Source organism: Neomonachus schauinslandi, chromosome 1, assembly GCF_002201575.2.
Source record: "Neomonachus schauinslandi chromosome 1, ASM220157v2, whole genome shotgun sequence".
NCBI lineage: Eukaryota > Metazoa > Chordata > Mammalia > Carnivora > Phocidae > Neomonachus > Neomonachus schauinslandi.
Genome location: NC_058403.1, coordinates 51,076,291 through 51,104,286, shown reverse-complemented (window position 1 = coordinate 51,104,286; position 27,996 = coordinate 51,076,291). Strand labels below are relative to the sequence as shown.

The 27,996-nt window shown below is 35.8% G+C and overlaps 1 protein-coding gene across 5 annotated transcripts in view; it reads right to left on the bottom strand.

The window, feature by feature from the left end:
• Nucleotides 1-27,996, bottom strand: part of ALCAM (activated leukocyte cell adhesion molecule) — a 211,317-nt gene that overhangs the window by 56,179 nt on the left and 127,142 nt on the right. The gene's annotated exons all lie outside the window — the stretch shown is intronic.

The window sequence follows — 27,996 nt, the reverse complement described above, 5'->3', positions numbered from 1 at the left end:
TCTCAAAACTAGCCTTAAATATATTTTTCATTTGAAAATATTGTCAAATTTATCTTCTGGAAAATTTTTTAAAACTACTAAAAACTAAATTAATACATATAAGACCACAACCAAATTTTACTTATAAGTAGGAAAATGGCTTATTTTATACTAGCAATGGTTAATATATTAGTTTTAATTTTAATTACGCATAAAATATTAACAAGATAGGAATCTGAAGTATAAAAATTCTTTGTAAAGTGTTTACCGAGTGGTTATCCTGAATTTTGGGTATATGATCTAACTTAAACCATAATTTGCTACTAAGTTACAGAAAACTTCCTGGTCTTAATTAATTCTTTCCTGAGAAAAAAATGTAGGTGACAAAAAAATTAAAATGTCAAAACCCCACAACTTTTGCATATGTATGCAACATACTATTCAAATCTGTATATATTCATGAGGTTTAAAAAACTCAGGCATTTAACTGGACAAGAGTACTTAGGAAACATCTCAGATTTTTTTACCTTATTTTGTTCCCACTGGTTTTTAAGATTAAATATGTTTACAATTAAATATCTATTAAGATATGTCATCATTGGATATAGTGTGAACAGGCTAAGTTAATTTGAAATTGTAGACGGGGAAAAAAGATATTTTGTCCACCAGGTGGTGCTAAAGTGCAAAGCTAAGGCCATTTGAAACACAAATACCATTTTATGACTTTCTGAGGAAACAAGACAGTGGACACTATCTTTCACTGTTACCCATCAATCACAATTCATAGGAAGATTTCATATAGGGATAAAAATCATTAACCTTGGTAAAGAACCAAAAGGTAATAAAATTCCTATTTTAAAATTCTGTCAACTGAGGAAGTTACTTCCCTTTAAAGCAATTCTGCCCCGGGGAGCAAAATCATTACAAGAAACACAAACTTCATGTAAATATGCCACAGAACAACTAGTTTCCAGCATTTTTAATATTGTTAAAATAAAGAATACAAAGTATAAGTCATGAGAATGTGTTTTTCACTTGCTATTGGAGACAAGTAGTTTTCCAAAACTGTTTATCATATGTTCAGTATTATAATAAAAATTACCTCAATAGCTTTTAAAATTGTTTAGTGTTTCCCATACTATAACTTTAATTCCTTTTAACTTCAAACCATTGCCACTGCATAGGACTATAAATAAAGACATGGTCTCTTCAGCCTTGTTAAAATATGCAAACTAATGAGAATTAAGAAATTACTTTATTCCTCAGTATAGTACTTGTTTTCTATAATACTTTGTATGCTAAATGTGGAAATTTTATCATGTATTTTAAGATCTGTTCTTGCACTACACCAGCGCAGGTATGCCAAACCAAGAAAACAATTTTGTGATTTAATGTTTTGTTTTTTCACCAGTATGTAGCAAGTCACTTGAATATGTAACGACTCTAAGATGATCTGGATCTATAACTTAAATTATGGCAGGACATGCCCCTCTAATTATCTCCTATCACTAGTAAAAGCACACCTTCTTTTGACAACTGGCGGTAGCCCCATGGTTGGTCAAGGAGTGAAAACAGTTTACAGAGCTTAGGTACCAAGGAGGTGAATCCTTTGCCAGGTACACAGGGAAAACAAGAAAATTCTTTTTGCAAAAAATGTAATTCTTTGCTATTTCTTCAGACCATTTTTCTTTTTTCTTCCTTATAGAACTTTAATGTGCTATATAGATATCAAATTTTGTAATAGATTTTAAAGCTATAGGAATTTCAAGGACATCGTGTGTTATTAGCATAATGAAGTGCAACTACAACAAAGAAGGGACCATATATTCTTATCTTTGTATCCCCAGGAGCAATGCCTGGCATGGAACAGGCATCGTATTGGATTTTTCACCTGAATGTTCTGAAGTCTTTTCCATTTTGGTTATTAAATTAGCATCTTTGAAAATCAGGGAGGAGTTGGTACCATTGGAACTTTGGGAATTCTTATTCCTACCATATACTCTAGTAAAGGCTGTCCTAGATTGCCTTTGATATGCAGAGAATGTGGACTTATGCTTGCACGGCACTCGTTTTCGAAGAGAAACAAACACAAAGCAAACATTCTTGTAAGAGTTCATGGATGAAACTACAGAAGAGAATATTTCTCCCTACCGAACTTTATAATTAATTTCAGGAGAAATTAAGGATTATTTGTGCTTTGTGATTTGCGAACGATAATGTGAAATGCCTTTTTTTCTTGCTGTGATGACCACAAAGCAAAGGGTTGTTTTGAAAAGTATTTGAGAATTCTTGAGTTGGGTCTTTTAATGACAGCTTGACATCCCAAATTAGCCAGGACAGGACTCTTTAGAGCAAAAGAAACCTAAGGGAAATAAGACAAGCATGAGGGTAGTAGGTAAAAGGCCAAGGGTTACGGACAGAAGTACTGGTCTCTAGTCTTAGGGCACACAGGATGATAATCAGTTGGACTGCGTTAGGAGTCACAGATTTCAGAACTAATTTTCAAGTTTGCTGTAGTCATCAACTTTCCCCTATTCTACGAGTATACCAACTCCCAGGTTCATCTGATAGAAAGACTAAAGGCTTGAATCTGTGGTAGAGCTCTCCCTAACCCCGGAGAGATAAAGTGGCTACAAAACCACTGTGACTTGGTGATGAATTAGCATCCTGATTTCTATAGATGTCTCAGTCTTTGAGATGAAGTGCCAGTGAGACCCAAAGTACCTGTCAACACAAATGGTTCTCTTTATACTTGTCATAGAAGCAAAAGATTTTATCTTTCATTTGCCAAGTCTGAATTGAATTTAACTCACTAAAATTCCCCTGCAATTTTCTCCCTGCAATATTAGTTGGTTAAATTATTCATGGTTTTGTAGCCTAGAGATTATTGGACACTACTGCAAATAGAGAATGCCTATGATGTCCTTCCTCAAAGAAGCTAAATATAAAATATAGAAGGAATGAGTATGTGCACAAGTGTGTGCATTTCTGTGTGGTATGTGTTATATCTTTGTGTATATGTATATGTCATAAGATATTTTAAACTGGGCTAAAAACCTTCTGTATTAAATATGTTCAATAAATGTAAGGTATTGTTATGAATTATTAACATTACTGTTGCTATCAAAATGTCCTGACATAAAATAAAATGCAAAAACATGTTACACTCGAGAAGCAGTATGTAATTATTTAAGAAGTTTTTTATAAAGAGTTATTAACTAAAGATAAAGAACAATAGAACTAAAAAGGTTACATAGGAGAATTCAATAAAAAACAAAATGGGAAAAGCACAGCATAAGAAAAATCTCTTAGCCCAATAATTCTGACATATAGAATCTCAGACAAGCGATCATAAATACAACATAGCTATGGTTATGCATATTTTGTACAGCAAATAATTTAAGGAGGCACTGAAACAGACTCTGGTGTAATTTTGAAATTAGGTGAACACAGTTTATTTCTAACTGAACTAATAAAAATGTAATAATTGTGCCCATATTGGTGAGATATACTTTTTCTGTATAAACTAATTCTTAAGGACTATCAAGTTCAGGGTAATCATTCTCTTTGCATTGCTGATATATAGACATTTGAGTGGAGGTATCTTAAAATTCAAAACCTGCCACTACATTTCAAGCAGAACAGTAAATAATATAGAAAAGAGGAGGAGAATTAAAGAGTCTGTTTTCACATGCTGCAGTTTAGCGTGGTTAATTATTTTTTATTGCATGGGTACTTCAATAGCATCATCATCCTTAAAAGCCTTGTTTTGAGCTCTGTAGCTCTGTTAGGTGCCATAGAAGCGTTATTCACAATCACAACTGGCACAGAACTTAGGACATAAGAACTAAATTACAGTTCTACAGAAATTTTAGAGAAATTCATTTGTGCAGATGAACTGGTGGGGAGGAAGTAAGTAGAATTGAGAAAGCTATCCTTAGAAATTACTTCCATATTTATTTGACTGATCTTGATAGGTAAACGTGCTAGTGTCCCTATGTGCTTTACTAATGAATTAAGACATATAGAACTCTAATTAAACATATAAATATTTTGTAACATCAGTTTATAGCAGTGTTCTCAACCTCATCACTAATGACATTTTGGGATGAATAAATCTTTACCGTGGGGGGCTGTCCCGTGTATTGTAGGATGTTTAACAAAGAGCATCCTCACCTCTGCCCACTGGTTGATACTAGTAGCATCCCCGCCCCCGGCTATGGCAACAAGAAATTTCTAGTCAGGACAAATGTCCCCTGAAAGGCAAAATTGCCCACCGAACGCCCATCTACTTGAAAACCGCTAGTTTAGATCTTCAACTATTGGCTTTCTGTAGTCAATAAAATTGGTTTCCTTTAAAGAGATTGTTGTTATAAAGTAGAATCTTAGTATAGGACTAAATAATCACTGAATATGAATAGAGGGATGGAGGAAGAAGTGACACATAATAACACTTAGCTATTATCAACTTCGTTTTCCTCACAGAAACATCTTATCTTATATTCAGCTATGATAGGGAGATTGATTCCTGACTCTGGGGATTTGAGATCCAATCTCTTCACAGAAATCACAAAAAAATATTCTATTTAGCAAATCTAATTCATGTATCACAATCAAGCACAAATTATACATACCAAATATGTCTTCTAAGCTATACATATTACATGTATTTTATTTGATATGATAAAATATCTATTGATAGAGGGTAAAATAGATACCTTTAAAGTGTCTTTCAAACCTGTGATTTTATGACTCAATGGGGCAAATTTACTTCATAATTCCTCCCATTCTTTATGGCATTAAATAAGAATTTAAGATTTTATTCAAGGTCATGTGATATATAACAAGTAAGAAGTGACACAGAGGGAGGTTGAAAGAGAAGGATACAGGGCTTGTAATTCCCAAGTAATTTAGAATGGATGGCAGACAGGCAAAGACATCTGATGGAATATGTTATTTTGAGAAATAGAGAAAAGGGTTTTCCTACTCTCTTTTTCAATTTTCCTTCAACAAATGGGTACTTGGGGACCAAGGTGGGTTTTTGCTGAATCTGCAATAGGAAGATGTTTACTCAAAATTTGCTTTCTGGGTGGTCTTTCACCAGTATCACATGTCATGATGTAGGTATAACTATGTAATGTCTACAGATAAGAACAATGGTGATTCTTTCTTTCTCTTTCTTCTAGTGGTTCCTACAATTCTACACATGGATTATAGTATATCTTTTAGATAAATGGTTAAGCCACCGTGGAATAACATTTAGAGGGGAAAGGGCCATCTTACAAAATTATAAAATACTGCTAGTACCCAAGAATATGTTTTAACATATGTGCTCTTTACTTCCAAGTTTGGTATATTATAATGCTTGAAATATTTATCTTTTTAGTAAACTATAGGTCAATATAAAACCTACATTATGTCATAGAAAGGAGATCTACAAAAACAATAAAATTTTAAAAATACAGTATCAGTATTTGCATTCCTGTACTGAAAACTATCTTCTCAATTTACCACTGCTTGACAGTTCATTGTACTAGAAGCATGGATAATCTATGAGATTGGAGAAGTCATAGTTCTTCCCCATTAGTTACGGCTTTGCCCAGCTCTGCCTCATTTTTATCATTGTTCCTTGGGCCTTGGTTGAATCCATACATAGCCTTTAAAGCCTATCTCAATGATCACCTATTTACACATGTGATCACGCATCAAAGTATATATTGAACACCTACTGGAGGCAAAGTGTTAGATGTTCTTTATGGGGGGAAAATATATATAAAATACTGAGATCTATTCCTTCAGGAGCATGAGCTGCTGTAAACTAGGTGCTGTGGGAATGCAGAGAAAGGGATCCCTGCAATGAGCTTGAGGATATTGGTAAAGGCTTCTTGCAGGTAATTTCATTGGACCTGAACACTGAATGAAGGTTTCTATGAATAGGAAGATAAGAACTACTTCACCAGCATGTCCTAGCCAGGGACCATGCAGAGGCACTGAGTGGCACATGGTTTTCTCTCATATGGCAAACTTCCTTTTTTATTACAGTAATTTCTACATAGTAGATCTTCGATCTTCATAAGGAACATGTCCTGACTGGCAGTTTTCTCAAATTCATAAATGCAAAGAAGATTGCCCTAATAAAATGCAAGAAACTGTTAGATCTCTCTACTTTCTCTTTACTTTCATCACCAGCACTAACATTTGAATTCCTCTGGGGGCCACTTTTAAATTATAAGCAAAAATTTATTTAAAAATTATTTAAAAGCAACAGAAGTGATTTATGTTGTGAACCTTTATTTTTGTTTTCTGAGAAATACCTTATGAATTTTAAATCAGTAAAGATTTTACTGTGCTTGTTAAAATTTAACTTGGGCTCCACGAATGAACGTTAGGGCATGTATGACAACTCTACAGTTACTTAAAAATCCCCAAACTGTGGGATATGAAAACGTTGTTTTTATAGAAAGAGAATTTAAAGCTTTCATCAGATAGCCAAGAGTAACCTTAAATAAAAAAATAAAATATTTAAGGGCACCTGAGTGGCTCAGTCAGTTAAGCATCTGCCTTTGGCTCAGGTCATGATCCTGGGGTCCTGGGAGTGAGTCCCATATCAGGCTCCCAGCTGAGCGGGGAGCCTGCTTCTCCCTCCACACAACCCCCCCCTGCCCCGCCCGGCTTATGCACTCGCTGTGTGCTCTCTCGCACGCGTGTGCAAAAACAAATAAAATTTTTAAAACAATAAAATATTTAAGGTTCATTCTAAATTGACTAGAACTTGTAGAAGCACAATTCAATGGTATCTGTCAAATTAAAAATGCTAATACCCTTTGATCCAGTAATTCTACTACTGGGTATCTATTCTACAAAAGTGTTTGTACAAATGCACATATACAAAGATAATACAAAGATAATATAGCATTATTTTGAATATTAAAAAAACTGGAGGGACTTAAATGCTTGTTAATACAGGTGCAATAAAGTGTATATCCATACACTGCTCTACTTGACCCACTGAAAAGAAGTGGGATCCAATCACACTATTTTTTCTCTATATATATTTCAGTGTTTATAATTTTTATCATCATTCATTCATTGACTATTGAGCACCTTCTCTATGCCAAGCACTGTTCTAGGATGGGTGATCAGCAATGTGCAAAAACAAAACAAAACAAAAAACCGTTCTCATGGTTTAAGTTCTAAACATATATATATATTTATTCATGCATTTAAAAACTTAATTTCTTTTTGAAAAAAGGAGAAATTACCAGCTTAATTCCTCCACTATGCTGCAACCTATTTGAAGGAAAAGCCTATATTTTTTCTCATTTTGAAATTTGTTGCAGCATCATGAAGATTACAGGAGTTCAATAATAATGGGTAAAATAAAGCTCTACTGCACTACATCGAACGGAACTCTCTAAGATCATATTCTTATAGCCCATATTCTTTTCTCTGCATTTAACATTCCAGAAAACCATATACTATCCTTTGAAATTCTAGGGAATCTAGTGAGGTGGGAGTGAGGGGTGCTGTAGTGTTTCAAAAATCAGTATCTTAAAACTGCCCCCCCAAATGCTATTTTTACTTCAAAAACTTTTTAATGGACTATAACATACATGCAAACCAGTGTACAGATCTAGATGTACATTTGAAATGTCACTAAAGCCGCCAGGATTTAGAATTTCTTTGGCAATTCTTCTCATGTTCTTCCTCTGAGGATAAGACTGGGATTTCCACACATCTGTCCCACAAAGGACCCTCTGTTTTACCAAGTCATCATTCCCCAGTGATGAGCTTTCGATGAGCCTATGGGGTCTATGCCAAAATGCCAAAACATTAGTCCCTTCGTGGGGACAAAATTAAATAAAAACACTTAAGAACACTTCATGCTCTGTATGTGTGGGAGGGGGAGGGGACAGGGAGACAACATTGAACCTGTAATTTTTAATTTTATACATGAAAAGAACAATGCTCTTTTATTTTAAAATAGACGTTCATAGTGATAGAGACAAAACACAAGAATGTTTAAACTTATTTTTATACCATATAGCTTACTCATTATAAAAATTAAAAGCATTTGTATAACGAATAATTTATGTTAGTTGAAGTTCACAAAGCTGACTGTTCTTTACTTTCATACTTCTAATTACCTAGGACCCGAGGCTGTGTCTTTAAGATGCTTATATAAGGAGAGTCCTCCACTCATACAATTAGTCAATACAATGAAAAAAAAATGGTAAATACTATTTTCCTTCTGCTCCCCTCCCTCAATTCAATTTCCCTTACAAGTTCCTGCATTGTCTGTGGACTTCATTTGGGAACTAGCTCAACTAAAGAGGTAGATGGAAGAAACCAATATTTGAACACTCCTGCAGGTTAAAATAATGCGGAGGAAAAAAAAAATGAATACATCTATGCTCCATTGCTCTGACCATTTTCTCAGCATGAAATTCCAGGTTTAGCTAATTCAGACTATCAGTTCTATTTGAATGGTGAAAAGTTACATTTTTCTGTGCATTTTGTCATATAAATTGTATTGAAACTGTGAATACAATTCAATTATTTTAACAAGAACAATAACTGTACTGTATTCATGAAAACACTATCAATAGAAAAACACTATCAACAGGAAAACAGGCACTACGCTTCACAAAAGACCTTAATTGCATCATCTGAAGTAATGGAAACTTTTGGAATTTAGACTAGAGTCTGTCTTCAGAAAGAGTTCATAATTATTGTGACAGAATAAATTTGTTTTCTGCAAATAATTTAATGCCATGACAACAAAAAGACCTCTTGATTTGAGAAAATAAAAGCTGTCCTTGATAACACTTCCAAACCCCCAAACAACAAATTCCTAATAGCTTTAATATTCCTCAAATGCTTTAGAAAAAATATACCGGAAAGACTTTTAGTCAATAAGATCATCATTGTTTTCACAGATAGCTTCCGTTAATAACAGCAGTGTTAATTGCATTTCTTTAGCATTTCAATTAATATTCAACAGCATTGGAGAATTTTATCTTATAATTGAGGTACTGAATTAACCAGGGATAGCAAATAAATTATTAGGGCTACTGAATAAGCAGAGTAGTTGATTTTTCCTTCTTGGTTGAGTGATCTTGTCCAGTATGGTTGCTACTGGTGTATTCCACATCAAGTGTCTAACTGGGTACCAAAAAATGTTTGCGTCAGTTGAAATAGGTTTTTGCTCTTTTCTTCACACAAATCCCAATTAGCATTGCCTATGTCTCCTGAGGAAATAGATTTGTACAATCAAACATGGTAAGTAATAAGGTTAAAAAGCTATTTAATAGGCTTTCCCACAGATTCGGTACAGATTGCTGGCTGATTTCTGAGGTTTAGATTTGTGTAAATTTCATGCTTTTAATTGACATCACCCAGAGGGGCTGTAATATAAGGTAAGGTCATAGAAAAAAAAAAAAAATGATGGCTTTATGGCATGTTTCCCTTTCTTTAAGCATTAAACTCAGTTTACTGGAAGATCTAGTCTTCTAGTTTTGAGAAGGAAGGAGAAATAGAAACATTTGTCCAAGATAATTTTTGAAAGAGATTAAAGCCACAGGAAAGATAAAATTTTAAAATAAAACAAATAGTTGCATATGCTTAGAACATCAGCATATCTGTTATATGAAACTGAAATCATCTTCCAGCTTTGATAGATCTTGTGTCACCTCAAGGACCAAGTAAGCATGCAAAACAATACCCATTATAGCTTGCCCACAGTGGAAGCTCAATGGAATAACCCTGGAATGCATAAACTTAGAGACAATACTGTCTTCTATTAATATTAACAATAACTTTTCATATATTCCATTTTCCCTGACAGTCATTATTCTTAATTGATGAGTGGGAGAAAAAGCAGGAAAGAGAACAAGACAATTTAGGAAGGCAATGAGTAGAGATGAAAAATATAGGAAGCTGTATTGACAGGTAGTTTTATCATTTCTAAGGGTGTCAGATGGAGGAATGCTTTAAATATCTTGTAAAATCTGGACCTGAAGTTGCCTCCAGCTTTGAAACTTCCCTTTACGCGCAAAGATTTTAACTCACTGAATGCTTCTCCTTAAAGAACCAGAGGCCAACTGTAACTTAAAAATGTGCCATACTTATGCTCTAATTTAGGAAATGGTTAAATGACCCCCAGAAGAATTTCTGGAAGACAAGCTATCATGGACAAGATAAATCCCCCAAAACAAAACAAAACAAAACCTAGATCAGAAAAACAAGTTCTTACAGCAGAAAAATGGCTCTTCCGTAGACTGAGAAAGCGCCTGCATTCAGTTGGTTTTCCATGGTTGTTTAAGTTTGCAACACATCTCACCTGCCTCTTCATTTAAGCATCAATTAAATAAGCGCTTCCTCTTTATTCGTCAAGGGAAAACCGTGAAGTGTGATGGACACGAAAATGTACCTCACAGACCCCCAACCACAGTTAAGTGTAACTTTTTTTTTTTTTAAAGATTTTATTTTATTTATTTGAGACAGAGAGAATGAGGGAGAGAGCACATGAGAGGGGGGAGGGTCAGAGGGAGAAGCAGACTCCCCGCCGAGCAGGGAGCCCGATGCGGGACTCGATCCCGGGACTCCAGGATCATGACCTGAGCCGAAGGCAGTCGCTTAACCGACTGAGCCACCCAGACGCCCAGTTAAGTGTAACTTACCAACGACCTCAACTGCCATGCTCTGAGTGCTCTGAGATCCGTCACCAAGTTTTGCTGAGGCCACATTTTCCCTGTACTGCTGACAGCTCAAGACTGAGCAGAGTAGGGCTACAAAAGACAGGCAAGGTTCTTGGAGACAAGAGACTCCTCTGAGGACTGACGATGGCTCAAGGAATTCTTTTCCCTGGCTACACAACAGTGTAGAATGTGTCCACCCAATCTTCCTTCTGTCTCTCGTTCCCCTGATGCCAGATTCACGTTGCACTCTGACGATTTTTCCGCCCACCAGTTCCTTCCTCATTTTTTTCTCATCTAGGTGTTTCCCCTAGTACAATCCTTACATGTTCAATCCATTTCGACATCTGCTTCTCAAAAGATCCTGGCTAACATGTGGGAGAAATCAGGCAGAACATAACTATATTGACCCTCTGACATTAGTAGACCACTGGATTCAAGAAAATTGGGATTTTAGTATGGATGCAGTTTAAAATAGCATACTTGATTTAATAAGGGATTAGCTAAGTTAAAAATAAAGATAATTTAGAGCAAATATAGTAATAATGGACTTTTTTTTTTAAGATTTACTTATTTATTTTAGAGAAAGTGCGCTTGTGCCAGTGAGGGGAGGGGCAGAGGGAGAGAATCTCCAGCAGACTCCTGCTGAATGGGGAACCCAACACAGGGCTCCATCCCCTGACCCATGAGATCATGACCGGAGCTGAAACGAGGAGTCAGATGCTTAACGACTGAGCCACCCAGGTGCCCCATTTTAATAGTGCTCTGTGGTTTGCAATATTCTTTTATATATACTGTGCATTTTTGCATTTGAGTCTCACAAAAGTTCTGTATGATAAGCAAATAAACCTGCATCATGAAGAAATGTTATGATGCCTCATTTTACTGATAAGATACTGTTCACCCTGCAAAGCCAAGACAGTAAACGAACATGACCAAGCCAGTATGTAGTGGAGCCAGAGTTCAAAATTAATTCTCAATTCATGTTCAATTCTCATCACTATAGATACACAGAAAATGATTACATGTTTTTATTTCATTTTATACTGTGGCTAATTTGGGAAAATTATTTGAAAAGTATTAAAATGTGTTCTATATTTAGACTTAAATATTTAAAAATCTATAGATTGGAGGGACTAGAAAGAAAACAAATGAATATATTTGATCATCTCTCTCAATGTGATGTCATGTAGCCGTTAACCATTTGTTGCCAGAAATAAACTGAGTCCTGTCCATAAGAGCTCACCTAATTCTCAAAATAACATAGGAAACTGCAAATAACTGAAGTGGTAGACATCTTTCAGATAAGGAATCAGAGGTATATTAAGGTCCTTTAATGTAGACGAGGCATTCAGTTGACAGGCACAGTAGCACTTTATTTATGTACCCAGCGCAGTAGAGATAATAGACTACCAAGAAAAATTTATTGAACGAACAAAATGAAAAGGTTGGGATTCATATCAAGTGTTTCTAACTTAAAAACCTGTCTTTCTGGGGCGCCTGGGTGGCTTAGTCGTTGGGCATCTGCGTTTGGCTCAGGTCATGATCCCAGGGTCCAGGGATCGAGCCCCGCATCGGGCTCCCTGCTTAGCGGGAAGCCTGCTTCTCCCTCTCCCTCTCCCCCTGCTTGTGTTCCCTCTCTCGCTGTCTCTCTCTCTGTCAAATAATAAATAAAATCTTAAAAAAAAAAACCCAAAACTGTCTTTCGATCAAAAAAAAAAAAACTTTTCAGAATTACAACTTTTAGGTGAGTTGAAAATTTAAGTTCACAAAAAACCTGCACATGAATGTTCATAGCAGCTTTATTCATACTTACTCATTCTGGAAATAACCCAGCTGTTCTTCTGCAGGTGAACAGATAAACCAACTATGGTAGAGAGCCACACAATGGAATGTTATTTTTTCTTGTTTTCTTGTATTATATTTTTATTTTTATTTATTTATTTTTTAAATTTTATTTTGTTATGTTAATCACCATACATTAACTCATTAGTTTTTGATATAGTGTTCCATGATTCATTGTTTGTGTATAACACCCAGTGCTCCATTCAGTACGTGCCCTCCTTAATACCCATCACCAGGCTAACCCATCCCCCCACCCCGCTCCCCTCTAGAACCCTCAGTTTGTTTCCTGGAGTCCATAGTCTCTCATGGTTCGTCTCCCCCTCTAATTATATTATTCAGCAATAGACAGAAATGAAGAAATGAGCTATCAAGCCATGAAAAGACATGGAGGAATCTTAAATGCATATGGCTAAGTGAAAGAAGCCAATCTGAAAAGGCTACATTCTGCATGATTCCAGCTATATGACATGATAGAAAAGACAAACTATGAAGACAGTAAAAAGATCAGTGGTTGCCAGGGGGTAGGGGTAGGTAGGTGGATGGAGCACAGGGCATTTCCTGGGCAGTAAAATTCTCTGATAATGTCGAATGCAAGTTATTATACATTTGACAAAATCCGTAAAATGTATAGCACAAAAAGGGAATTCTAATGTAAATTATAGACTTTACTTAATAATAACGTATCAATATTGACTCATCAAGTGTAACAACGTACCGCATTAATGCAAGATGTTAATAACTGTTAATAATGGGGAAATTGGGGGCTGGAGAGAGTTGAAGGAGTATGTGGGAACTCTACTTTCTGTTCTATAAACCTAAAACAGATAAAATGTACTCTTAAAAAAAATTGATGCACATAGTTTCTTTGGCCTATGGAATGCATTCTATATTTAGACAATCTTACCTAAATTCCCTTGCTTATGGCAGAGGGAAGGACATAAACATCAAGGGCAAAGCTTTGCATCCACCAGCAAAGGCGCTGTCAGTCTAGGCAGCTGAATCCCCAGGCAGGTATCAGCAGGTGCTGACAACACCAAGATCCCTGCTGAACAGTGTCGGGTGGCTGTGCTACAGCCCAGCAACTGCTGTTTTATGATTATGTTTCCCACAAATTCCCAATCCCACTGAGGTGCTAATACATTCGGTTCATCTTTCCATTTAGAAGAGACAATGTCTTTGATCATTTGTGCATGGTTACTGCTCAGGGAGATAAAGACACTCAAAATTCCCCTAAACTGAATATTGTATTACCTCTTTGGCTCTGCCCTTTTTAACAGCTTTGAAAGACCATAATGTCATTAAGGTTAAAAAAGGTTTATTGTTCCTATACATTAAAAGATTGCCAGGTTACAGAAATGAGCTGTAAGAGTCTCAGCAAGGCTTCAGAGTCTATGTCTTTTGTTTATGAATCTCATTTGAGTTCTATAACTGAAAGTACTCCTAAAGCTTGCCCAATTCAGAAGTAATTAATTAGAAAACAAACAAATAAGGCAAATAAGAAAGACTGAAATGTTTAGACTGTGTCACTGTTTTAAAATGCAACAGTAATTTCCAAGTTAGCTCCCTCTGCAGAGTCCTATAAGAATATGCTCTAAGCGTGTGTTCTTTAGCCACAATTCTGCCTGTGTACACTGAACAGATGATACAGAACATCTCTGGAATCAACCTCAAAAGTTTTCTTTTTTATCATTTCTGAATTGTCAGCAGCCTCAACATACAAATATGATCAATGGTACATGTTCAATCAGTCAGTATATATTAAATTCCTTCTAGGTAGAATCAGTATGGCTTTACAGTTTGTTATTCAGAAATCCACTGATTCTGGGGTGCCTGCACGGTCAATCGGTTAAGCATCAGACTCGGTTTTGGCTCAGGTCATGATTTCATGGTCATGAGATCGAGCCCCACATTGGGCTCCACGCCGAACGCAGAGTGTGCTTAAGACCCTCTCTCCCTCTCTCTCTGCCCCTCCCCTACCACTTTCTTTTTCTCTCTCTCAAATAAATAAATCTTAAAAGAAAGAAAGAAACCCACCAATTCTTCTAATTTTAATAAAAACTGGAAGCTACTCTACAAAGGAAATCTCCAATACAACATCTTACCTAACAGTCACCCAAGGTAAACACATATGGGTTAATGAAAATAACTGAAACACATGTACTTCAGAAAGTTATCATTATGGAAGTGTGCTATTCATTCTACAACGTTTGTAGCTATAAAACAATTTATGAGGATGTATATGGGAAAGCCAGTGCAATCTATTGACAATGGAAAATTTACGTGCCTGAAGAACAGACTATAGTAAATATGGGCTAAACATTTATTCAACACTGTTGATATAAATGGGATACTGTAAAAAAAAAAAAAAAGTATATGCTAAACATTAAGAGCCATAGGGTGCATCTCATTAATATAAAATAAGTATTTAATTACTGACCTTTGTAAAACATTTCTGAATTTTTTCTTTAATTGTTCCTTACAAAATTCCCTGTTTCTATAAACTTTTGAAAATAAAATTTTTCTTAATCCAAAAGATTCCATTTCATATTAATTCAAATACATTGGACATAAAGCTATTGATTAGCTACAATATGCCAGATACTATATTTCTACTAGGCATACAAGCATATATAAGTTATCTATTCCACAAACATTAAAATCTAGAACAGGTAAATGAAACAAAACAAGTAGCATAACATAATGGTCAAGGCATGGTCTCTGGACTAGAGCTGCATGGCTATAATGCAAGCCCTGTTACCAGGAAGGTAGGTGACTTCCAAAGAGTTACTTAACCTATACGTGCTCATGTTTCCCAACTATTAGATGGCAGGCAATAATAGTATCAAGCTCATAGGGTTACTATGAGTATTAAATAAATTAATAATGTGTCATTGCTTAAAAGAGTGTTTTTCATACACTAAGCTCAATAAATACTAGCTATTATGAAAAGATGCTCAACATCACTAATCATTAGGGAAATACAAATCCAAACCATGAGATATCACCTCACACTTGTTAGAAGGGCTATTACTAAAAAGTCAAATATAAAGATCGGTGAGGCTGTGAAGAAAATGAAATCCTCATACACTGTTGGTGGGAATGTGAATTGGTACAGCCATCATGGAAAACACTGTAGAGGTGCTCAAAAAATGAAAATTAGAATTGTCATATGATCCAGAAATCCCACTTTTGGTTATATATCCAAAGGAAATAAAATCATTATATCAAAGAGATATTTGCACTCTCATGGTCATTGCAGCATTATTCACAGTAGCCAAAATATGCAAACAATCTAAGTGTCCACCAATAAATTAATGGATAAAGAAAATGTATATGTGTATACACACACACACACACACAATAGAATGTGATTCAGACTTTAAAAGGAAGGAAATCCTGCCATTTGTGACAACATGGATGCATCTTATGCTAAGTGAAATAAGTCAGCACAGAAAGGAAAGTAATGCGTGATGTCACTTGGTTGTGGAATCTAAAAAAACAAAAGCAAAAAAAGTCAAACTTATAGAAACAGAGAGTAAAATGGCGGTTGCTAGGGCTTTGGGTGGGGGAAGCGGGGATAGGGGTCAAAGGGTATTAACTTCCAGTTATAAGATGAATAACTTTTGAAGCTTAATGCATAGTATGGTAACTATAATTAATAATTGTGTATTGCATACTTGAAATTTGCTAAGAGAACAGATCTCAAGTTTCTCACGGCCTATACACAAAGAGTAACTATGTGAGGTGATGACATGTTAGTTAGATTGAACATTGTACACCTTATATATACATACAATTTTTATCTGTCAATAATACCCCAATAAAGCTCAAAAAAAGATAGCTATTATATTTCTTTGGCTTTTATTTAGTGGAATAAAAGAGATTATGTGCTAAACATAGAAGCAGAGGAGAGATTGTTGAATAGACTGAAGAAGGCTTTACCCAGAAAGGACATTCATATTGATCTTCACAGAGGAGGATTTCTTCAGGTGAAAAGTAGAATGAAGGAAACTTCTGCAGAAGAAAGATTGGGAGTGAAAGGCGTGATCTTGTCTGGCCAGTGTGTGGCTGAGGTTTAGGACATGTGAGAGACAGTGAAGGAAATCTAGCTGGGAAGGGAGCTGTGCAGATGAGATTTTAAAAGCCCTTAAATAGGAGCTTAAAGACTTTGGACTGTATCCTATAAGGAATACAGAGGCAATAAATGGGTTTTTTGTTTTTTGGGTTTTTTTTGGTTTAATTTAAAGATGGCAGTGAAGTGGTCAGATCTTTGCTATTGGAAATTTTTAGCAGTGGTGTGGAAGATAACCAGTCAGCAAAGGGACTTGGGAAAGGTAACCCTTTTAGAAGGTTAAAATGTTTAGATCATGTAATCATAATAAAATAGAGCAGAGGGGAATGAAGAAGAAGCATGGTAAAGAGGAGACATTGCCAAAGTGAAAACAACATGGGCTTCAGTAACTTTGTTGCACTGTGCAACCACAAAGTTCCCATTTCCCAAGATAGTACATTGCTCGCGGGAAGAACAGCTAGCCAATAATTCGTCTCCGCAGAAGCACGTCACACACTATGTGTGAAAGCACCCACTCAGTAGGCAGATACGAAAGCCGTCTTTTTGTGTTAGCTCTTTGGAAAAGCTTGAGACTAAATAAGAATAACAGTCCAAAGCAAATATTAACTGGTGGTGTGAGGTGCCTGGGTTTCTAAACACAAATTGTTAATGTAACATGCATTTTGGGTTTCAAACAAGCAAGCCCTTCTCAGTAAATGCTACAAACTACAGAAAGAGAAAAGCCGAAAGCTAGATGCTAAATAGTCCTCAAGAAATATTGCTGTTTTTTTCTTACTTTTTAGGCTTTGCTACCAATTAGAAAGAAAGCACAAGATGAAATATAAAAGAAAAATACCTACAATAGTGTGCTTTTCAGTAACCATTAATTTTTCTTTTTTAGAGCAGTTTCTGAATTTATTAGGGACTCTGGAAGTGTTTCCAAAGCTCTGATATATAAAGTACAAAGCTGCTGTGCTATTATTGTTTAAACATTCCAATTCAAGGGAGAGTGTAACCAAAGACAGCTGCCAAAGACTATTGCCACTACCTTTGGTTACTAGTGAATTTCACCTTTGACTTGATACACAATGTCCTTCCTATACAGGGAGAGTGGAAAATATTACTTATATATCTTTCAAATATCTCTTTTGAAAGTTGCTGGTAACCAGGAGTTCAGGCTCTGGTGTTCTTGTCTTAGTTTCCCTGCTGTACAAAGGGTAATTGAGTAATCTGTGCTCTGGTCTGCCGGGAAGTCAATCCATCCCAATAACCTGCATCTGCCTGGCCTTTCTCCCATTCACCATTCAGTTGCTTTTGTGTGTTCTTAAATGCCCCGACTCTGGGAAACGATTTCCAAAACTATAGCTTCAAACGCCCAGGATCATGGACTGTCATGTCCACCAAGCTCTTAACTCTTAAAATGTCTGCCACTGATGTTATGTAACAGATTATAAGATACCTTTATTAAAATCTCAGTATCAAAAATCAGTTCTGTAATTCCTAGTTAAGAGAATACCAGAATAAAGAGATGTGAGTTCTTGTTTCATCTTTACCTCTAAATCATTGTGACCTTGCTTTCTTGGGCCTTAGTTTACTCACGTGTAAGAGGATATAGAACAAGGCTTAAATATTCTAGGATTCACATTTCCCAATATGAGAAAAGCATACAGTTAATTTTCAGCTGGGATTTGAAGCCATATTACTTTTTTTTTTTTTTTTTTTAAGCAGGCCCCACGCCCAGTGTGGAGCCCAATGCGGGGCTCAAACTCACAACCCCAAGATGGAGACCCGAGCTGAAATCAAGAGTCAGACACTTAACCACCTGAAGCATCCAGGGACCCTGAAGCCATATTACTTTTGAATCTGGACTGACAAAAGCTTATAAAATATATCAGATTTCTTATTTCCATTTTATAGCTTAATTTGCTGTTGGGAGTTTCCAATGAATATTTTAGTAACGTGACAATGAAGAAACTTTGGTTTTGGTTTAATCTCTGTATCCATTGATAAGTGTTTTTAGATGGACCTCAAGTTTGCTTTACATTTAAGAATTATTAAAAATTTTTATTACTTTGCCTCAATGTGTAATATGTTTTGAATATTAGCATATACCATGTTTTATATGTCTCCAATAGTACTATCCTAATGACCTCATGAGTTTAAAAACATGTCGCAGACAGTTCTGAACCAAGCATAGAATCATTTTGTTTCAATGTGAAACAAAATGAATTATTATTTTATCTTAATTACTTCCATTGTGGATAATAAAAAAATTAACTGCATTTAAAAATTAGAGTAATAGTTCCTGTATTCAGGATTATTTAGATATAATTTTCTACATAATTGAAATCTAACCCCTTATGTACCATGTATATTTTTAATTTTTAATTCTCTTAGAAGGAAAACGTTTGTACCGCATTGCCTAGTCTCCTGACTTCAAATCTAATTATAATATAACTAACATTTATATAGTGCTCAAACATGTGCTTTCCAAGTACATCATATCTTAAACCAAATATCATTCAGAATATAAATGAACTTTTCTGTGATAACTCAGAGCTTATTTTTATAAGCATATATTATGCTGTGACTCAGGGAGGAGCTCGGGAACCACTGAAGTGACTAGACCAATTTGCCAGAATACTAAACAGCCCCACCCCAACAGGATTTGCAATTGCTGTGTTTTGTTTGAAATGATTGATCTTTTTTCTCCGAGTTCCTGTCAGCTGTCACTCTTGTTAATGGGAACAGCTCACACGTGAACAGGACTTCAGAGCCTGCAAAGCACTTTCCCAGACGTTGTTCCATTTTGTGACTGCCTTGTAGTCCTTTTCCAATTTGCCACTAAAGTGCCAGGCCTTTGAAAACAAGATGATCCAACTTAAAAAGAGATTCTTTTTAAAAAAGAGCAAACAGTCTCTGAATGAGGACCCCAAGGAGTTTCCTTAGAAAGAAGGTTTAGTTCATGGAGATCAGCATTTATTTGGGCTGCTCAGAACCTTTGTGTTTCCCATGGGTTCCTGGCTGGGCTCTGAAAGGTTGAGGTTGGCAGAGAAGAAGCCTGTGGCTCAGTGAAATATATCTGTTCTTATGCTTTTATAAGAAATGTCTAGTGATTTAGAGACTGTACATTTGAATGCAAAATAACCTTAAAGATTATTTATTGCTGGTAACTCATCATACAACCAAAGAGGTTGAGGACCAGATAATTTTTAGTGTTAATGGCAGAACTGACTTAAGGAAACAATTCTTTGGACTCTCAAACCAATATTCTCTTTATTAATACCACACCATGCATTTGCTCTACATCACCTTGGTATTTTTAAGATACTGAGTTTTTGGAAGTTGGGCACAAATAATATGATGAAGATAATATATTTTCAAGTGTATCTACTATGACATGCAAAGCAGTATGAAATGGAATGACTGCCTTTCCCACTATTAAACTGTAAATACTGTATCAGTATTTTCTCCATAGTTTCTAAAGTTGGGGAGGAAACATTTTAAAAGCCATATTGATTTTTTTTTAAATGTCATCTGGACTAACCACCACACACAAAACATGTATCTTGCAAATACAGAAACCTAAGATAAAAAGAAAAGAAAAAAGAAAGGAGGGAGAGATGGATGAAGTGAGCAAAAGGAAGGGAGGGAGGGAGGGAGGAAGGAGAACTAGAAGAAAAGTTAGTCGTTCTTTGCAATATTAATATTAAGGAAACGTGGCAACTTTTGTATCTCAATAGCTTTCTCCCGTCGTAATATAACCTATAATTAGTTTGTGGTTCAGTCAGCATAGATATTTCAATTCCAGCTGTCTGGTAGCAGGGCAAGGGTGGCTAAATTGGTCACTTCTATTCTACATGATGTTGTGAATCAAAAACTTACTACTATTTCCCCTAAATACTTCACTGTCAACTGACCAACACAATTAATATCAAATATTTTGAGTGAATGCTTTGACTTGATATTTAATTCTTCTTAGGGGTTGAGAATAGGGGAAAAAAATGGTTGCCTATTAGAGTATTTAGTTCATTCTCTTGTTTGTCAAATGACCACACTGGAATAGAAAAAAAATGGAGCTATGACCTTGAGATTAAAATAAGTCATTTGAATAACATAATGAAATAATAGTTGTCTGTCTCACTTTAGCTCTTTATTACCTAATCACTTTGAACATGTTTATACTTGACAACAACAAACAAGTAAAGTACACCTTTTCCCTTGGTTAGGAGAAATTGATTTAAATATTTGCAGATTTATTCTCATGACATATTCATGATGATTCACATATTTAGCCTGGGGAGTAGAATTCTGGAGAAGAATTTCTACTGTCAATTAATATGAAAACTGTGCTGGTAACTCGAGTATAACATCTAGGAAATAAATTGGAAGATTTTAATTGGTGTGAGTCCTAAATAAAACCTGTAATGAGGACCCTGAGTAGACTACGAGTGAAGCCAATCAACAACACACTGACTTTCTACAAATGGGTTCTGAAAACAGAGAGTTTGTTAAGTAAGACAGCAGGAATTATATTAATTTAAAAGACCAGTATTTATTAGTATAGCAGTTCCAAAAATCTATTTTAAAAAGGAGTTCTCCCTGGGGATTGATAGAGTTAAGTGAGGCTGGAGTGGTGAAGAATGTACAAGAGAGGAGTAGCCATATTTGAACTCGCTGTTCTCTAGAAATCACATCAGCTTTCTGCCAGAGGATCATAAGGAAATGTGTTTGGTTCTGCTGGCCATCCCTGCTAATGTTTACCCTACTTAACCGTTGCATTTACACTTGATAGGTCAATTACATTGAACAACCACCTCTCCGCCCCCAGAAGATTTTAATCAGTGAACAGAAATTAATTGGTATGTAGAAGGACAGACATAAACAAATTTATAGAACACATTTTAAAGGCAAAAAACATTTCTTTTTTTAACAAGATGGGATTAAAAGGCTTTTCTATAAATGACTGGAAATCAAAGCTATGTTAAAACTATGTGAGATTTTTGGTTGGGAATTTGGAAAGAATTAATAAAATGTACCTTCTCACTGGGCCCATTTACTGAACTGAAAATATTATAGTACAAACAAAAACCAGCATCATTTCTACATTCTTTCTTGGCTAAAATTTAACATTCTAGTATGATCTTTTTTTCTTTTTTTTATTATTATGTTATGTTAATCACCATACATTACCTCATTAGTTTATGATGTAGTGTTCCATGATTCATTGTTTGCGAAAAACACTCAGTGCTCCATTCAGTACGTGCCCTCTTTAATACCCATCACCAGGCTAACCCATACCCCCATCCCCCTCCCCTCTAGAACCCTCAGTTTGTTTTTCAGAGTCCATAGTCTCTCATGGTTCGTCTCCCCCTCCGATTTCCCCCTCTTCATTCTTCCCTTCCTGCTATCTTCTTCTTCTTCTTTTTTTTTTTAACATATAATGTATCATTTGTTTCAGAGGTACAGGTCTGTGATTCAACAGTTTTACACAATTCACAGTGCTCACCATAGCACATACCCTCCCCAATGTCTATCACCCAGCCACCCCATCCCTCCCACCCCCACCACTCCAGCAACCTTCAGTTTGTTTCCTGAGATTAAGAATTCCTCTTATCAGTGAGGTCATATGATACATGTCTTTCTCTGATTGACTTATTTCGCTCAGCATAACACCCTCTGGTTCCATCCATGTCGTTGCAAATGGCAAGATTTCATTCCTTTTGATGGCTGCATAATATTCCATTGTATATATATATACCACATCTTCTTTATCCATTCATCTGTCGATGGACATCTTGGCTCTTTCCACAGTTTGGCTATGTGGACATTGCTGCTATAAACATCAGGGTGCACGTACCCCTTTGGATCGCTACATTTGTATCTTTGGAGTAAATACCCAGTAGTGCAATTGCTGGATCATATGGTAGCTCTATTTTCAACTTTTTGAGGAACCTCCATACTGTTTTCCAGAATGGCTGCACCAGCTTGCATTCCCACCAACAGTGTAGGAGATTTCCCCTTTCTCCGCATTCCCGCCAACATCTGTTGTTTCCTGACTTGTTAATTTTAGCCATTCTGACTGGTGTGAAGTGGTATCTCATTGAGGTTTTGATTTGGATTTCCCCGATGCCGAGCGATGTTGAGCACTTTTTCATGTGTCTGTTGGCCATTTGGATGTCTTCTTTGGACAAATGTCTGTTCATGTCTTCTGCCCATTTCTTGATTGGATCATTTGTTCTTTGGGTGTTGAGTTTAAGAAGTTCTTTATAGATTTTGGATACTAGCCCTTTACCTGATACGTCATTTGCAAATATCTTCTCCCATTCTGTCGGTTGTCTTTTGGTTTTGTAGACTGTTTCTTTTGCTGTGCAAAAGCTTTTTATCTTGATGAAGTCCCAATAGTTCATTTTTGCCCTTGCTTCCCTTGTCTTTGGTGATGTTTCTAGGAAGAAGTTGCTGCACTAGTAATTCACTTATCAATCTTCAGTCTCCTCTTACCTAAAGTCATTTACTCTTAAAGGGTATGAAAAAATATGCACATTTTAAATTGTTTTCTAACTCTTCAATATTGAAGATATGGGATCTCCATTCTACATGGCTTTGAAATTTCTACTTTGCTTGGATTTATACAGTGATTTCAACATTTCTACTCAGCTGGTACATTTTAACTACTTTTATGAACTCAGAAGTAATTTTGTGACTTGACGCTATCATAATTTATTGTCATTCATTTGTAAAGAAAGGTGAAATACATTGTGCCCTTCCTATTGCTGAACATATACATCATCTTGAATACATATCAATACAATTCAAACTCTGAAAGACATTAATATTTATATAACATATTGGAGAAATTGTTTCATTCTATTTTAGAGCAGTTTGTGGTGGAACTAAATCTATGGGAAAAATTCTAAAGGCATTGTATCAAATCCCATATTGTATTCTTGTATACAAGAATAATACAACAGAGAGAGATTTAGCAAGGGGTCATTTTAATTGTTAAACTAATGTTTCCGTGTGAATTTTTGTTCGTTATTAGATCATTCTATGCCTCTGAAGGTTTTACGTGGAAAAGCTTTATTAGATTCCCTCAAAGCCAATTGCTCCCAGGTCCAGGCACAAAACTCCTAGAATCTTCACTAATGGAACAAAACTAATATCTTATCACATTGATCAGGAAACAGCAAGACAAATAAACACATACTATACTAGTAAATAGATAATTAGAACACACACTCACACCACACACACATATACACACACACACGTGTAACAGGCTGAAAAACATAACATGCTGGAAACAAGTTTATCAAACTTAAGACAAATTGCATCGTGATTCTTCTTCTCTTTTAGTATTGAGAACCTAAGTCCTAGGTTCCTTAGCACAGTATTCACACATTTAATTTTTAGGAAACTTCTCAGTTATGTTGATGTCTTACATTTTAGTTTGTCAGACCAGAAAGTACTGAATAGCGAGGCAGAGTATAATAGAGAATAGGGGGGAAACCCAGAGGTTTAGTATTCACATGTTCAAGTTTGAACCCTAGCACCATGACTTCCTAGCTGTATAATCTTGAATATACTTTTTAACCTCTGTGTCTCTCCACTTCATAATCCGTAAAATGGAAATAATTGTACCTTTCAACATTAAGCAGATAATGAGCATAGGACATCAATCACTCTGGCACACAGACGGTATTCACAAAGGACAGTTCAATTGTCCCTTTCAAACAGTAAGAACCAAGAAAATTCTGTTTGGCAACATACGAGTTCAATGATCATATCTTCCAAATAAAAACTTGGGACATAGTCTGTCAAGTATGCATGCATTTACGGTGACAGCAGAACAGAATATTTGAAACTGGAAATGTAACCGTAAAACTTTGATGGGTGTTTATCATGCTGAGGAATGGAGACATCTGGAGAGCATCTGAGTGCGTTTATTTTTAAAGGAATTTTATTTAATAAAGTTTGGTGTCTTCACTTAAAAGGTAGGGATAGCTAAAGCACAAGACATGTCTAGACAGTAATTTTCTCTGAAAAAAAAAATAACCCTGTATTATACTTTTCATGTTAATGTAAATTGTAGTGGTGACCAATTCTGATATATCCAGATTCAAATGTAAGGACAAAGAGAACTTAAACGAAGTTAGTTATTATCCGGAATGGCTGGGGAATGCTTTTCCTCCTTCTCTACCTCATTTTCTATTTAGTGTCTAGAGAGAAATCATTTCTAATCTTGAATATATTCTGTGACCTTTTAAAAGTTCCCTTTTCCTAGTGAAAATGATTCACTGTTGTTTAAAGAAAAAGAAAACACCCTCATGGTTCTCTGGGCTTAGGTGGAAAGTATACTTCATTTGAATTCTTTCCCTTAAAGGATACTATAAAACTTTTTTTTTCATTGATTCAATTCAAAAATAGGGTAGAACACCTTTTCCTTTAGCAACTAAGAATAGTTAGAAGACAATAATATGGTGAAAGAAGAGATGGAAAAAACTTATTCAGGGCATTCATGTTTGAGGGCTAATCTTAACTACATTTCTTCATTGCTCTTTCTGGTCTCTTCCTTATACTTTTGCCACACACACACACACACACACACACACACCTTTGTTTACAGATTCCCAAGTAATAAATCCATGAAGTACACACAACACACACACACACACAGAGCCATGCACAGGTTTTTGTTAGACAACTAGAATATCTAACCTCACTGAGTGGGGTGAGAAGTACTCTCTTAAAAAGGACCTCTTCTATTAATAATAAATTACCTCACAACTTTACTTAAAGACAGCCTTATCTATCTCAGTCACTGCTCTGTTAATATGGTTAAAAACCAAGAAATATTAAAAGACCATATGGAAAATGCTGAATGAAAGAGGGCATGCAGAGTGATGTCTGTTGTAACTGGTATACCAAGTCTAACAAAACTGAAGACAATGGAAGATATAAAATATATATTTCCTCTTTAGTGACCGAAGAGAACAGAAAGCTTTTTGAAAAGCCTGTTTGGCTGATAGTCTTTAAAGTATTAACTTCCCTTCTCTTTTCCTTTTATCTTTATCCTATCTTTCTCCTTTTCTTTGTACATACAAAATAAGAAACAAAGTTCTTTGTAAATTCTTGGAACAAAAATAACTTTTTCTATTTTTACGTTTTTGAAAACTATTAATCCATTTCAATGACATTAAGACGATAATATAAAACATAATAATATAAAATATTGTTATGTAGGGCGCCTGGGTGGCTCAGTTGGTTGAGCGACTGCCTTCGGCTCAGGTCATGATCCTGGAGTCCCGGGATCGAGTCCCGCATCGGGCTCCCTGCTCGGCGGGGAGTCTGCTTCTCCCTCTGACCCTCCCCCCTCTCATGTGCTCTCTCATTCTCTCTGTCTCAAATAAATAAATAAAATCTTTAAAAAAAAATTGTTATGTAATGAAGATATAGCAGCAGTGTTGCACTACTATATAAACTAAAATCATTGACTATAAAATCATTCACTTGATTTACAAAATTTAAATATATTTCTACATGTGACAAACATTTAATGTTGAGAAACTGCAATGCATTATTGGACTTTGTTGCTATGCTATGCAATGCTTCACAGAAGACCTTTTCTGATCATATTTATTTTTTCATAGATCCCGTAAGTTTTTCTGATAGGAAAAAAAAAAAAAAAAGATTGGGCATCTTTGAAATCCACATATTTTTAAAAGGAGTTAAAGGAAAGTTACCAGCATTTCTGCTAAACGTTGTAAGTTTATCATGAAGGGAGGTATTTAGGCTTTAAGAACAACCAGTTGTTAGAAGCTAAGAACATGCAAGAGAGAGAAAGGAGAAATAGTTTAGTTCTCCTTTGTAAAAAGTTTATATGCATTGTTTAACTTAAAACATATTCTGTAATTCTGTGATTTTCAACGCCCTTAACTTTTCCTGTACCTTTAGGTAGAACAACCAACCCAATTTCAGTTAATCATTTATTTGCAGCCAAAGGGAGTCATGGCCCTTTGATCTTGCTTGCTAATGTTAGACACAAACGGGTTCTGCATGCTTGCTGTGTAAAATGTATTCCACCCTGCTTGCATACTTTGAGTACAAGCTCAGGTTCTTCATACAAAAATCAGTTATTATTCATGTTGTGTTTTTCTTTTTTAAAAGTTTGGTGTCTTCAGGAAGGAAAAATAAAATAAGATAAAAATAGAGAGGGAGACAAACCATAAGAGTCTCTTAATCATAGGAAACAAACTGAGGGTTGCTGGAGGGGAAGCAGGTGGGGTTGGGTTTAACTGGGTAATGGGCATTAAGGAGGGCAGGTGATTTAATGAGCCCTGGGTGTTATATTCAACTAATGAATCACTAACTCTACCCCTGAAACTAATAACGCACTGTATGTTAACAAAATTGAATTTAAATAAAAAATTAAAAAAAAAAAAAGTTCGGGGTTTCACTCTTACTGCCTGAGTTTGGGTCTGTCATTTTTTTGAACCAGGACTCTTTCTTTCACAGATTTACCCTCTGTCTATACCCATCTTCAAGTTTTTTGCTCCCTTTACAGAACAAATTTCACCCTGTTCATTCTCCCCCTCTCCACATCAAATGTCTTTCTTTTTTTTTTTTTTGTAAGATTTTATTTATTTATTTGAGACAGAGAGAATGAGAGACAGAGAGCATGAGAGGGAGGAGGGTCAGAGGGAGAAGCAGACTCCCTGCCGAGCAGGGAGCCCGATGCGGGACTCGATCCCGGGACTCCAGGATCATGACCTGAGCCGAAGGCAGTCGCTTAACCAACTGAGCCACCCAGGCGCCCTCAAATGTCTTTCTTGACTGTAGATTGTATCTGAGAGGACTCTGTTAATGAGACACTGTGATAACTGCCAGCCCCTATGTGGCTTCAAGGGCTTGAAGCATCAAAGAAGAAACCAAAGGACTAAGTTACTTACTTTCTGGTTGTTTCAACTTTTTGACATGGAATATACTAACAGGTGCAGTGGTAAAGAGATCTCATCATGAGCGTATCATCTTAGATGCCACCAGACATGGAAGAAGTGCTATTTTGATGAAGAGGATGTAAGATGTTCAATCAAAGCTCTCAGGCCCAAAAACAAACTCTCCTAACCTGAATGAGTAAAGAGAGAGGAAGTAAAGATTTTGAAAGGCGAAAAGCATTAAAGCACCAAAAAGAAGGGAGGCATCTGGGAGTAGCAATAAGAGAAAGAGAAGATAAATAGATAGGGGCATCATAAGCATAAAAAGAAAGCATTGTGGCCTGGCAAACTGCCATTAAAACATATCTTTTTAAAGAGGGATCAAACCTTTTTCTCTTCTTCTTAAGTAAATGAGTTGTTCTGGAGAAAGAAAAGAAAAAAAGAAAGAAAGAAAGAAAGAAAGAAAGAAAGAAAGAAAGAAAGAAAGAAA